The following is a 13,032-nucleotide window of genomic DNA, read 5'->3' on the forward strand; positions in this document are numbered from 1 at the left end:
TTTTTGGTCCGATTCCCAGAACTAATAGAGGTTTTTGTTACATCTTTGTCGCTGTTGAACTCACTTGGAAATTTGTTACCTTCACTCCGTTACGCATAGCTACTGCTAAATCTGTTTCGAATTCATTTGTAAAACATTTTCTATTTCATGTAGGGCATCTATTGAAAGTAATTTCCGAAAATGGACCACAATTTCGATCTGCTATATGGACACGTATGTTACGAGCAAGAAACATTTCTCCGATTTATCACGCTTCTTCGAACCCTTGTGAACGTCTAATGAAAGAAATTGGTAAACTATGTAGAATATACTGCAATAAAAAACATATCGATTGGGATACACACATACTGTCATTCCAGGATGTAATTAATTCGATACCAAATGAATTTACTATGCTATTCCGACTGTTATATTGAAAAATGTTGAACCACCTAGCAAAATTAAAGAATTAGTATCCTTTCCTACATCTCGTCAACTACGACACAATGAAATAATTGACATTGCGCTGAACAACATCAAACGTGCCGCAGAGCGCCGGAGAAGACAGCAAAAACAGGTTTGTACACGCCGTGACTTTCATATTGGACAGAAGATATTAGTACGCACACATTATTTATCCAACAGAGGAAAGAGTAGATGCAGTAAATTTGAGCTTCTATACGCAGGTCCATACAGAATTCGCAGCATTCCTCATCCCAATGTAGTACACGTCGAAACTCTGAGAACCAGAAAAAGCAAAGGCAATCACCACGTCTCCAAAATTAAACCTTTTATTGAGTGACATACTTTATGATTTATCACACTGTAATGCCATTTGCAGATATTTATATGAACACTTAATGATGATTATCATATTTTTTTTTGGCAAGTACCCGGCAAGGTAAGGTTAGCAGGTCGCTTTTCTTGTCGTTACACATCAGACCATGCACATTTTTTCAGATAAACTTACATATTTTATGACCAATTATGCAATTCTATCTAGTGACATATTAATTTTATCAAATTCTTTCTCCATGAAAGTCTTCAACTCTCGCCTCTATCAACTACACAACATACAAGCTGAACACAAAGAAAGTCATTTCTTGTCATTATATATCAGACCGTGCACATTTTGCATTTTTTGTGTATGTATGATTGTTTTCCTGTTTTGTTTGTATGCACTACAAAATCTTTAAGATATAACAAACACCAGTTGACTTTGACACTTTTCCTTATGATATCTCAATATCTTGACTATTCTACACTCTTGGCTACTTCATTATGAGACTGTGTGTACATTTTTGCACCTGAACACTCTCTATGTTTTTGACATAATACGTTTTCTGTCATGCTATGCTGTATGCTTAATTATATCACTAGAAACCAGTTTTTATTTAATGGGTATATGATTTAAGTGCAAGATATTAATCCTTATTCATCATTTTCAGAAAGCAATAACTTGTAAAAGAAATAAATTAAACAAACCACAGTGGATTACTATGAAATGGGAATTTCAGCTTCGGAATGAACGAAAGAAAATGGAATACTTTGTGATGAAGAGTAAATGGATCAGAATTAACAAACATTAACATGAATATACTATACACATCGTATGATAGCAGTCTTAACTAATTTTTTCTTTCAGAATACGAGGCGATTGATGCAGGCTGTCAGACAGAACTACACATCTTAGTTTTAGTGATGAAAGATGCGAGAAATAAGAAACTCTATGCTATGAATAGTTGTATGAGTAAATGGTAATATGAATAATGAATAATGAAGTGTCTTTTTTGCAGATGATAATGAATGATGATGAATAGTTATATGAAGAATATGCTAATATGAATAATGAAGTTTTTCTTTGCAGGTGACGATAGTAATGAAGTTATGGTAATATGAATAATGAAGTTTTTCTTTGCAGTTGAGGATAATGATGAAGTTTTTATATTTACTGTTAGTTAAGAGATGCTATGTAGTTATTTAAGTATTTGTTGCAGTTCGTTTTGACAGTATGTCTTATGTCGCATGGTATAATGACTGAATGTTTTGGAAAGGACAGCTAGAGTACATACATATTGAGTACACGTTTCATTACCTGTTAATTCGAAGTTCACTACTTTTCAGTATAATATGCATTTCTTCTTCCAGCTTAATAATCCATTTTGTATTTTTTCCAGGAGAAGCTATTCATGAAATTAATGTGCTATAAGCAGTTAGTTATAAACCTGTTCTAGTACTTGCATTTTTTTTACCCATTTGTGTGTGTCATTCATGAATGTGATCACATATACTCCACTTGTTTCATAACCTTGCTACAGCTGACTCATGACGAATGACGTTACTAATCCTTATTTGCAGCAATAAGTCAAAAGCAAATATTTTCATGCCCCATCAATTAATTATCGATCCCAACGCAATGCATTGCTAGCACACAAAAAAATGTATTACCAGTCCCAAATAACGCTACTAGTTTAAGAGATATTTATAGTACTAAATATAATGCAGATTTGTCAGATGTATTGAATCCATTATATCTATGTATTATTGAAACAGACCTTAAGTAATAGTTATAGTGTGTTACATTTTAAATATGTCCTATGTCACTTGAATGATGAGTTCTGAGTAATACTGAATGATGTTTTGCAATAATGCATAAATACTATGCCAATAATTTCTCTAAATAATATTTTTGTTATACACTATAAATGCTATGCCAATAATTAACTCTCATTTTTAATGATGACTTCTGAATAATACTGAATAATGTTTTATAAAACTATATGAATACTTTGCAACTGGCCAATGAATGCCATTGTTTCTTATATTTTAAATTTGTCTTATGTCACTTAAATGCTATTATATATGAATACCAATAGCTTGATGCTACTACACTCATTAGCTCCTGTTTTGAATAGCGACTTCTGATGGTTTGTAACTGGCCAATGAGTGCGAATGATTACTATAACTAGATGAATTATGTAAATGGTATGCCATTAATTAACTCTTGCTTTGAATGATCACTTCTGAATAATGCATAAAAAAGGTTTGTAACTGGCCAATGAGTGCCAATGATTACTATAACTAGATGTATTATGTAAATGGTATGCCATTAATTAACTCTTGTTTTCAATGATGACTTTTGAACAATGCACAAATATGGTTTGTAACTGGCCAATGAGTGCCAATATTTAGTGTAATCAGATGACTTATGAATAATGTTCTGTAATACTCCATACATAGTACAGAAATATTTAGTAACTAGGCAATGAGTGCCAACAGTTACTCAAATTGGTTGATAGATTAATGTAATTCTCAATGATGACTAGCATAAGACTTAATGTCCTTCACCTTCTGACCTAATTACCAGAAATTACTGCAATATCCGTTTGTCCTGTCCATCCTCATGATCATGGAGCACTATATTTGGATTTTGCACTAATTCTACGTTGGAGAAAAAGTATCAGTTCTGCAGGAGTGTGGTGTTGACACATTATGCTGTCCACCACCTTGAACGATGGAGATGTTATTATGGTTCCACTGTTTCGTGTACCTAATGTACTACCAAAATGATAACATTGAATATTAATACGACAGTTCAGTGTCTTGGCTACACTGATATACTTCAGGGAAGAGAACTTCAGATTGTCTCACTTGGTGTTGTGCTTCTGTAGAAAGATATGGACTTTCAGTGCAGCTACGTGCAACCTACTGTGCTACAGCCATGATGCAATCCTTCCCTTTCCTTTCCTAGTTCTTGTAAAATGGTAGAGACATATACAGTGCGTGTGCACTTTATGACATTTATTAATATGTTTTGTACTCATTGTGTATCCTACTTCTTGTAAAATGGTAAAAAATATATACAGTGCGTGTGCACTTTATGTCATTTGTTAATGTGTTTTGTACTCATTGCATATACATTTTGTCATTGCTTGATATTTGTCATTGCTTGATATGTTCTGTACTCAGTGCATGTGCACTCTATTTCATTTCATGTTCTGCACTTATATATATATATATGTGTGTGTGTGTGTGTGTGTGTGTGTGTGTGTGTGTGTGTGTGTATATATACTCTGTGACTGTAAACTTAGTTAATTAAGTAGATTTTAGAAAAATTTGTTGCTCATGGCAAGTCCAATTGACTCACCATCGCTGCCAAATTTTTGCCCCCCCCCCCCCCCCCCCCCCCAGTGGAGGGTTATGTAAGAGGTAATTTCGATGTATTGCTCATGTGCTGCCTGCGATATGCAAGGTCTCTGACCAGAGAGCAGTGTTGGCTGCAGTAGGAACTGTGTAGCTGTAGCACTAAGTTGTAGCTAGTCTGGAGTCTGCCCTGGTTTGGTCTGGTGTATCGTGTTGGCTGGCCCGGTCGCGGTGCAGCGATGTTGCGCCCTGAGTATTAATGTATAAGGTAAAAAAAGCAGCCTCGCACATATGTAGTAATGTTGTCTCAAGTCCCATGTAAATGTTTTAAAACTCTCATAATAATAATCTTCCTCATAAAAAGTAACTTTTAACAACCATTCATTTCAATTTAAAGAATTTACTAATTTCTGCCATCCATGATCATCCCGATTATTGCAATAGAAAAATCAGTTGCTTCCTTTCATAAATGACAGATAGGTCGGCCAGCATTGCACAGAGCTGTGCTGGAAAAATTTATTGTAAGAGCAGATATATCCGGCAACTTCATTGAGGTAAGAATTTTTCCTTTTTTTATTCAGAATGATCTTTCAGGGCCATGACGCAGCACTGCTGTCGTCCAAAATTTACCTGGTTAAATTCGCAGTGAATTATTGAAAAGACATAAGTGAGTGACAATTTAATTGAGAGGTCAGTTACATTGTTTTATTACCAGGTTACTGGATTTATTTTTTTATTGGGATGTTATACTGAATGTGAACGACATAAAATAGAATCATACTCATATTATTTATTATATTTTTGTGGGGAGGTTACATCCTTCGAGAGCAATTGTTACATCCATTTCACTTACACAGCATGTCCACAACCTGGAACCAGTGGATTATCCACCCAGGGCACAGTTTTCGCAGTGGTACTTGGAACAGTGTGAAATGCATCCTACATTTCCATCCTCTGTGCTGTTTACTAATGAAGCAACATTCGGCCCGTGATGGAGTCTTCAACACGCACAGTTGACATGTTTGGAGTGAGGATAACCCACATGCCACAGTTACTAGCGCTCATCAAGTGCGGTTCTTCGTTAATGTGTGGTTCAGTGTTGTTGGGGACTGTTTAATTGGGATGTATCTGCTACCTAGGCCATTAAATGGCAGGAACTATTACAATTTTCTCGCCAGAGCATTGCCAGAATTGCTGGAAGGCATCCCGCTCCCTACAAGACAACGCATGTGGTTTCAACATGACGGGGCGCCGGCACATTTGAGTCGTCGTGTGCATCGATTCCTGGACCGACGGTTCCCAGAAAGGTGGATTGGCAGAGGTGGTCCTGTACCATGGTCTGCTCGATCCCCAGATATGTCCCCTCTGGACTTTTTTGTGTGGGGAGAGATGCGCAACCTTGTTTACACAACTCCTGTTGCATCAGAGGAGGATCTGGTTGGCTGGATAGTGGCAGCAGCAGGAACAATTCAGGATACTCCTGGGGTTTTTGCCCGTGTCAGACAGAACATGATCCGATGGTGTAACCTTTGTTTACGTGTCAATGGAGGCATTGTTGAAAATCTACTGTAACTGAAATTGGGCTGTGTTAATGTGTTGGCTCTTGGTCATAAAAAATGGAAAAGTGTTTGTTGGTTTAATTAATTTGCCTCCAGAGAAATCTTTCTCTACCGGTTTAAATACTCCTCATAGGAAAAAAATGACATAAGGGAAAAGTATTTGTTTTTATGTCCCCTACAAGCTCCCAGAGTTTGTCGGTTTAAATACTTTTCACCCTGTATACGTTAAGGTTTCCAGTTTAGTCGCAATAGCAAAAGGGGTTTTGTGGGCTGCTGAAGAAGACGCATTAATGTGTTGAAGCCGGTAAAAAGAAATAAAAATAATCGTGTAGAGGGTGAATATAAATAAAACCGGCAAACTGCAGGGACGGGCTGCTGACTGGAAACGGAGGAGAAAAGGTCCAACGAACATGTGTCCGGAAATGCATCGTTGTCACGGTAGATGGCACTGACGAGTGAAAGTTCCTCTGACCACGTGCCGTGTGTTCCCTGTGTGTTGCAGGCTGTGTGACTGACGCAGCGTACCGCGAGCAGCAGAATGGTCTGGTATTCGTGTCGAAAAGAAGCCAAGATGGTGTTTATGTAGGGCCAAGGAGATGGTAACGATCGAGAGGTAGAAGCTGGTCCTCCAAAGCTGGTGCACGCGCAGTCTGCCGCCTCCCTGCACGTTCATCTGTCTGAAAGGACCCATGATCTCACAAACGCTCTAAAAGGGCTTGAAATGTTGTGTGATGTGGCTGGTGTTTTTGAAGATACTTGTTTTGGTATGGCCATTCTGCCTCTCGGCCATTTCCATCTGCTTGGGCGTACACAAATATCTCGGCTTGTTCCCGACATGAATACCGGATCATTTGCTGCTTACAGTACGTTGTGTCAATCACACAGCCTGCAACACACAAAGAACACACCGCACATGGTCAGAGGAACGTTCATTCGTCAGCGCAATCTACCGTGGCAACAATACATTTCTGGACACAAGTTTCCTGGCCTTATTTTTTCCTTTCCCAGTCAAGAATCAGTCCCTGCAGTGTGTCGGTTTTATTGATGCTCACCATGTAGACTACAGCTGCTGAGAAAATAACAGCTATGCATAAATCGTACCTTAATTTCTTGCTTGTGGTCATTAAACTGTTGCTGTTGACCACGAGCGATCTCTACGAGGGAGATCCTGAATGTTCGAATGACATTTGGTTGCACAGTTTCATAATACATTTGTTAAACGTGAAGACCTGCTACTCTTTTTGAAAATGAACCTCTGTGTTAGTAGAAGTTGTGAACTTTTTCTCCGCTCTGCAGTATCCCCCCATATACTGATTACATTAATAACGCAATCTGACTATATGAAAATCTTTCAGAGATGGCAAATATTTTGTAAAGCATAACGAAACAGGTGACGTTACTCGGAAGTAAACAGTTGAAATCTCAATTAGAACATCGACTGCAGACATCGTATTGTACTGCTGCAAGTGTAGTAAGCCGATCTTTATAGTTTCAATTTGCCCAGGACAACTATGTTTGTCATTTGTGTATTATACTGCTCAAGAAATAATAAATCCATATGCTGGTGTCGTGGAAGAAATGATGACGCCGTCTCTGTCGCCGAATGTTTCGAAGTGGCTTTTCCTTAGAGCGGCCCATGTGATACTGTAAAATTCTTATGGAAGGTAATTGCAAGTGCTGCATTTTTATTTTCCATTACTTCTGAACTAATAACTAAGAAAGGTAAAGGCGCACATTTCATGAAGCAAATAGGGATTTGTGACATTAGGTGGAAATCGTGAATAAAGAAAAAAAGTGCAAGATAAAAAATTTTGTAGGACCAAACATATCTACATCTACTTGGATACTCTGCAAATCACTTTTAAGTGGCTGGCAGAGGGTTCATCGAATCATCTTCACAATTCTCTATTATTCCAATTTCGCATAGCGCGCGGAAAGAACGAACACCTATATATTTCCGTACGAGCTTCGATTTCCCTTATTTTATCGTGGTGATCGTTCCTCCCTATGTGGGTCGGTGTCAACAAAATATTTTCGCATTCAGAGGAGAATGTTGGTGATTGGAATTTCGTGAGAAGATTCTGTTGCAACGAAAAACGACTTTCTTTTAATGATGTCCAGCCCAAATGCTGTATCATTTCTGTGACACTCTCTCATATTTCGCGATAATACAAAACGTGCTGCCCTTCTTTGGACTTACTCGATGTACTCCGTCAGTCCTATCTGGTAAGGATCCCACACCGCGCAGAAGTATTCTGAAAGAGGACAAGCGTAGTGTAGGCAGTCTCCTTAGTAGGTCTGTTACATTTTCTAAGTGTCCTGCCAATGAAAATGAAAAGTAAAATATAATGTTTCAAAAACACTGTACGGCGGCAAGATTTTGCTATCATAGATTTAATCGTTTTACAGATTTATGTTTATGTTAGACCATTTTTTCAATGCAAAATCGTTAATCATTTCATCGACTATTACTGGCTAGCACTTTGTACCAACAATTTCTGTGGTACTACATATCTGGGAGTTAATTAGGGCGGAGCATCGACAGAAAGAGCCATGTAGCCTCGCATTTCTCAGAAGCTGCTGTCGGTTAAAGAGAGGCTGGGAAGCATCTCGTTGTGCCCGTAGGGGGCGAACATTTACTGCCCTGAAAATGAGCAGAACGTGGTGGTAGTGGCTTACGATGCTAGCGGTCTCAGAAACCTCCGTAGAATGGACAGAGGGGGGGGGGGGGGGGGGGGAAGGAGACGAGAAAAAAAAATTTCAAATTAGCTACCTGGGGAAAGAGCATCAGAAGGAATGTGCGGTGTCAGACACAATGGTCGCGAGCTGACATCCAAGCAACCTTCTCTTGGGAAGCGACGGAGCATGCTACCCGTCAAAAAGTAGAGATGCGTTTCTGTTTGGCGGAGTGCTGAGCGTGGAGGAGAGGTTCAAACTGGTTCAAATGTCTCTGAGCACTATGCGACTTAACTTCTGAGGTCATCAGTCGCCTAGAACTTAGAACTAATTAAATCTAACTAACCTAAGGACACCACACACATCCATGACCGAGGCAGGATTCGAACCTGCGACCGTAGCGGTCGCTCGGCTCCAGACTGTAGCGCCTAGAATCGCACGGCCACTGCGGCCGGCTGGAGAAGAGGAAACGAAAACTTTCAGAAATATTCTGAAAGGAATAGGAGCTTCAGGTGATTGGCTGGCGGAGTCGTGACCGATTGTAGTGGGTAGTAATGGTTTTGTAACGGCCGTGGGGTTCGTCGCCTGAGCGCAAACATAGACGCCGCATGTCCAGCAGGGAGTGGCGTATACCATGGGGAGGCACTTCCATCCGGAGGGCGATCGAACGCACTTTGCTGGTGAGAGCCGCAACCGGTTAAATTTTGAGAAGTGTTGGTTTCGATACAGGGAGCATGTGAAGTCGTTTCTCTGTGACACAGCTGTTATTCTGTTCACTCGACCGACTATTCCTTAGTTTTCTGTGGAGATTGGCAAATACTGGAATGCTCGTTTACAGGAGAACACTTGAGTCGAATTTCTGTACTAGTGGGCAAACACAAATCTTGGCTCGTGTTTTGTCTTGTACTGAGGTAACTTCAGCCCTAGGGGTTTGCGGATGGCATATGGCGTCCACTGAGTAGGCAGAAAATTATAGGTACATCATGTACATCGCCTGCACAGCGGCCAATGCCCAAAGAGCAGATCATTAGTGCAGTACAAATGCTATCTACTTCAGTAGGCGACATGCGAACTCTGGTTCGGTAGATAGGGAGACACTATCAGTAAATGTGCAGAGGTCCATTTGCTTGGCCACTGAGCTTTTTCTGAAAGTGCCGGTATGTTGTATGTCTTCTGTTTCTCACTGCTAATCATTATAAGCCAACTTTGTGTTCGTCTAACAAGGGGGACGGGGGGTTCTAAAGTGTCAGACATATGTTCTGGCACTCTCGAAATTGAATGTAGAGTAGAATCCGATGTTGTGTATGTCATATTTGTACAATATTTTGCACTGTACCTGTCTTTTTTTGAGAATTAACAGTATCCCATCGTGATCTATTCTAGTAATATCCCAAACGAATGATTGGCTTGAGTTGCCAAACTGAAGTAAATCCACAACAAGATAATTCGTTTTATGGATATCTCTAGGTGGTGGCTGTCAGTGGCATGGTCATTTGAATTATTTCTAGGCATGAGAATTCCACTGCGGAGACAACATTAGGCAACCACACGTACACACGCTATTTGTTATATACACCAGAGGTGTCATATAAAAAACACAAAATACAAGGTGTCCATGAAGTCCTGCTATCGTTTCAATAAATCATTATTTGGAAATCATGGATTGCTATAAAACGTTCATCAGCTCTCAAAGTCTCTTTTCTGCTATGACAAAATTTCAAAGTGAGTCCCACTCATCACGCGTACAATGCCAAGCCCACATTCTGCTCATTTACAGGTAAGCACTGCAACTGCATTAGATGAGTATGTGCCAAGCAAGATCGTAAGAGATGGAAAAGAGCCACCGTGGTACAACAACCGAGATAGAAAACTGCTGCGGAAGCAAAAAAGGAAACTTCACGGCAAAACATAAACATAGCCAAAGCCTTGCAGACAAACAAAAATTACGCGAAGCGAAATGTAGTGTGAGGAGGGCTATGCGAGAGGCGTTCAATGAATTCTAAAGCAAAGTTCTATGTACTGACTTGGCAGAAAATCCTAAGAGATTTTCGTCTTATGTCAAAGCGGTAGGTGGATCAAAACAAAATGTCCAGACACTATGTGACCAAAATGGTACTGAAACAGAGGATGACAGACTAAAGGCCGAAATACTAAATGTCTTTTTCCAAAGCTGTTTCACAGAAGAAGACTGCACTGTAGTTCCTTCTCTAGATTGTCGGACGGATGACAAACTGGTAGATATCGAAATAGACGACAGAGGGATAGAGAAACAATTAAAATCTCTCAAAAGAGGAAAGGCCGCTAGACCTGATGGGATATCAGTTCGATTTTACACAGAGTACGTGAAGGAACTTGCCCCCCTTCTCGCAGCGGTGTACCGTAGGTCTCTAGAAGAGCGTAGCGTTCAAAAGGATTGAAAAAGGGCACAGGTCATCCCCGTTTTCAAGAAGGGACGTCGAACAGATGTGCAGAACTATAGACCTATATCTCTAACGTCGATCAGTTATAGAACTTTGGAACAAGTATTATGTTCGAGTGTAATGACTTTTATGGAGACTAGAAATCTACTCTGTGGAATCAGCATGGGTTTCGAAAAAGACGATCGTGTGAAACCCAGCTCGCGCTATTCGTCCACGAGACTCAGAGGGCCATAGACACGGGTTCCCAGGTAGATGCTATGTTTCTTGACTTCCGCAAGGCGTTCGATACAGTTCCCCACAGTCGTTTAATGAACAAAGTAAGAGCATATGGACTATCAGACCAATTGTGTGATTGGATTGAAGAGTTCCTAGATAACAGAATGCAGCATGTCATTCTCAATGGAGAGAAGTCTTCCGAAGTAAGAGTGATTTCAGGCGTGCCGCAGGGGAGTGTCGTAGGACCGTTGCTATTCGCAATATCTATAAATGACCTTGTGGATAACATTGGAAGTTCACTGAGGCTTTTTGCGGATGATGCTGTGGTATATCGAGAGGTTGTAACAATGGAAAATTGTACTGAAATGCAGGAGGATCTGCAGCGAATTGACGCATGGTGCAGGGAATGGTAATTGAATCTCAATGTAGACAAGTGTAATGTGCTGCGAATACATAGAAAGAAACATCCCTTATCATTTAGCTACAATATAGCAGGTCAGCAACTGGAAGCAGTTAATTCCATAAACTATCTGGGAGTAGGCATTAGGAGTGATTTAAAATGGAATGATCATATAAAGTTGATCGTCGGTAAACCACATGCCAGACTGAGATTCATTGGAAGACTGCTAAGGAAATGCAATCCGAAAACAAAGGAAGTAGGTTACAGTACATTTGTTCGCCCACTGCTTGAATATTGCTCACCAGTGTGGGATCCGTACCAGATAGGGTCGATAGAAGAGATAGAGAAGATGCAACGGAGAGCAGCGCGCTTCGTTACAGGATCATTTAGTAATCGCGAAAGCGTTACGGAGATGATAGATAAACTCCAGTGGAAGAATCTGCAGGAGAGACGCTCAGTAGCTCGGTACGAGCTTTTGTTGAAGTTGCGAGAACATAACTTCACCGAGGAGTCAAGCAGAGTATTGCTCCCTCCTACATATATCTCGCGAAGAGACCATGAGGATAAAATCAGAGAGATTAGTGCCCACACAGAGGCATACCGACAATCTTTCTTTGCACGAACAATACGAGACTGGAATAGAAGGGAGAACCGATAGAGGTACTCAAGGTGCCCTCCGCCACACACCAGTCAGGTGGCTTGCGGAGTATGGATATAGATGTAGATCAGCGTTTCTGATTGCATTGTTGATTCGTGGGCGAAGTGTAGCAGTGTCACTGACGGGTGTTGTGTATATCTGTGATCCTCGACATAACCCCACAAACGTAAATCTAATGGCGTGACACTGGGAGCACGCAGTGGCCGTGTGGTGGGGCCACGACGCACCTTCACCTTTCGGGAAATATGTTATTCAGTACATCCCGCACGTTCATAGTCCAATGTGGGGATGCACCATCATGTTGGATGATAAGAGACGGCTGCAGCTCTTGGATCTGTTGTAGCAGGAACTGTTCGAGCATGGCCATGTAAAAATCTCCCGTTATGGCTGTCTGTGCGAAGAAAAATGGGACTGTCACACTATCGTGCCCTCCCATACGGGCGTCGATAATTCCACTGTACCGTTATCGCAGATTTTGATTCTGCATACTAGACGGCACTATTGTGACCAGGTGAAATTACTTTCGTCTCGCCACAAGTATGGATTCTTTTATTTCTCTGGGAGACGGTTCATCAAACTAGAAAAGATGAAATATTAGTGCACTTTACTGCGTAAAAGGATACAGGATTTACTTAGCTTTGCCACACTTCTTTGCCACAGGAGTACCGGATAATTTACAACTGTCATGGAGTAGCAAAGCTTCGCTTGATGGACTAATTACGGAACTGTCCTCTTGCAGTTCAGAATGCAACATTTATGAAAGTACGTTTCATCTGAAACACTGTCCTGATGTTGACTGTTGTAGCTGAGGTCTCGAAATAGGCTGAGCTCTAGCTTCCTCAACACTATTTTGGCCTCAGCGTGAGGACACTGCAGTACTGGGGGAAAGGCTTGGTCTACAGGTGTGCTTTCCAGACGTAGTTTCGGACTGCAGCGAGCCCTCATTAATGTCTTTGGTAACGATTTGCATTGCTGACTTTG

Source organism: Schistocerca serialis, chromosome 6 (assembly GCF_023864345.2).
Source record: "Schistocerca serialis cubense isolate TAMUIC-IGC-003099 chromosome 6, iqSchSeri2.2, whole genome shotgun sequence".
Lineage (NCBI taxonomy): Eukaryota > Metazoa > Arthropoda > Insecta > Orthoptera > Acrididae > Schistocerca > Schistocerca serialis.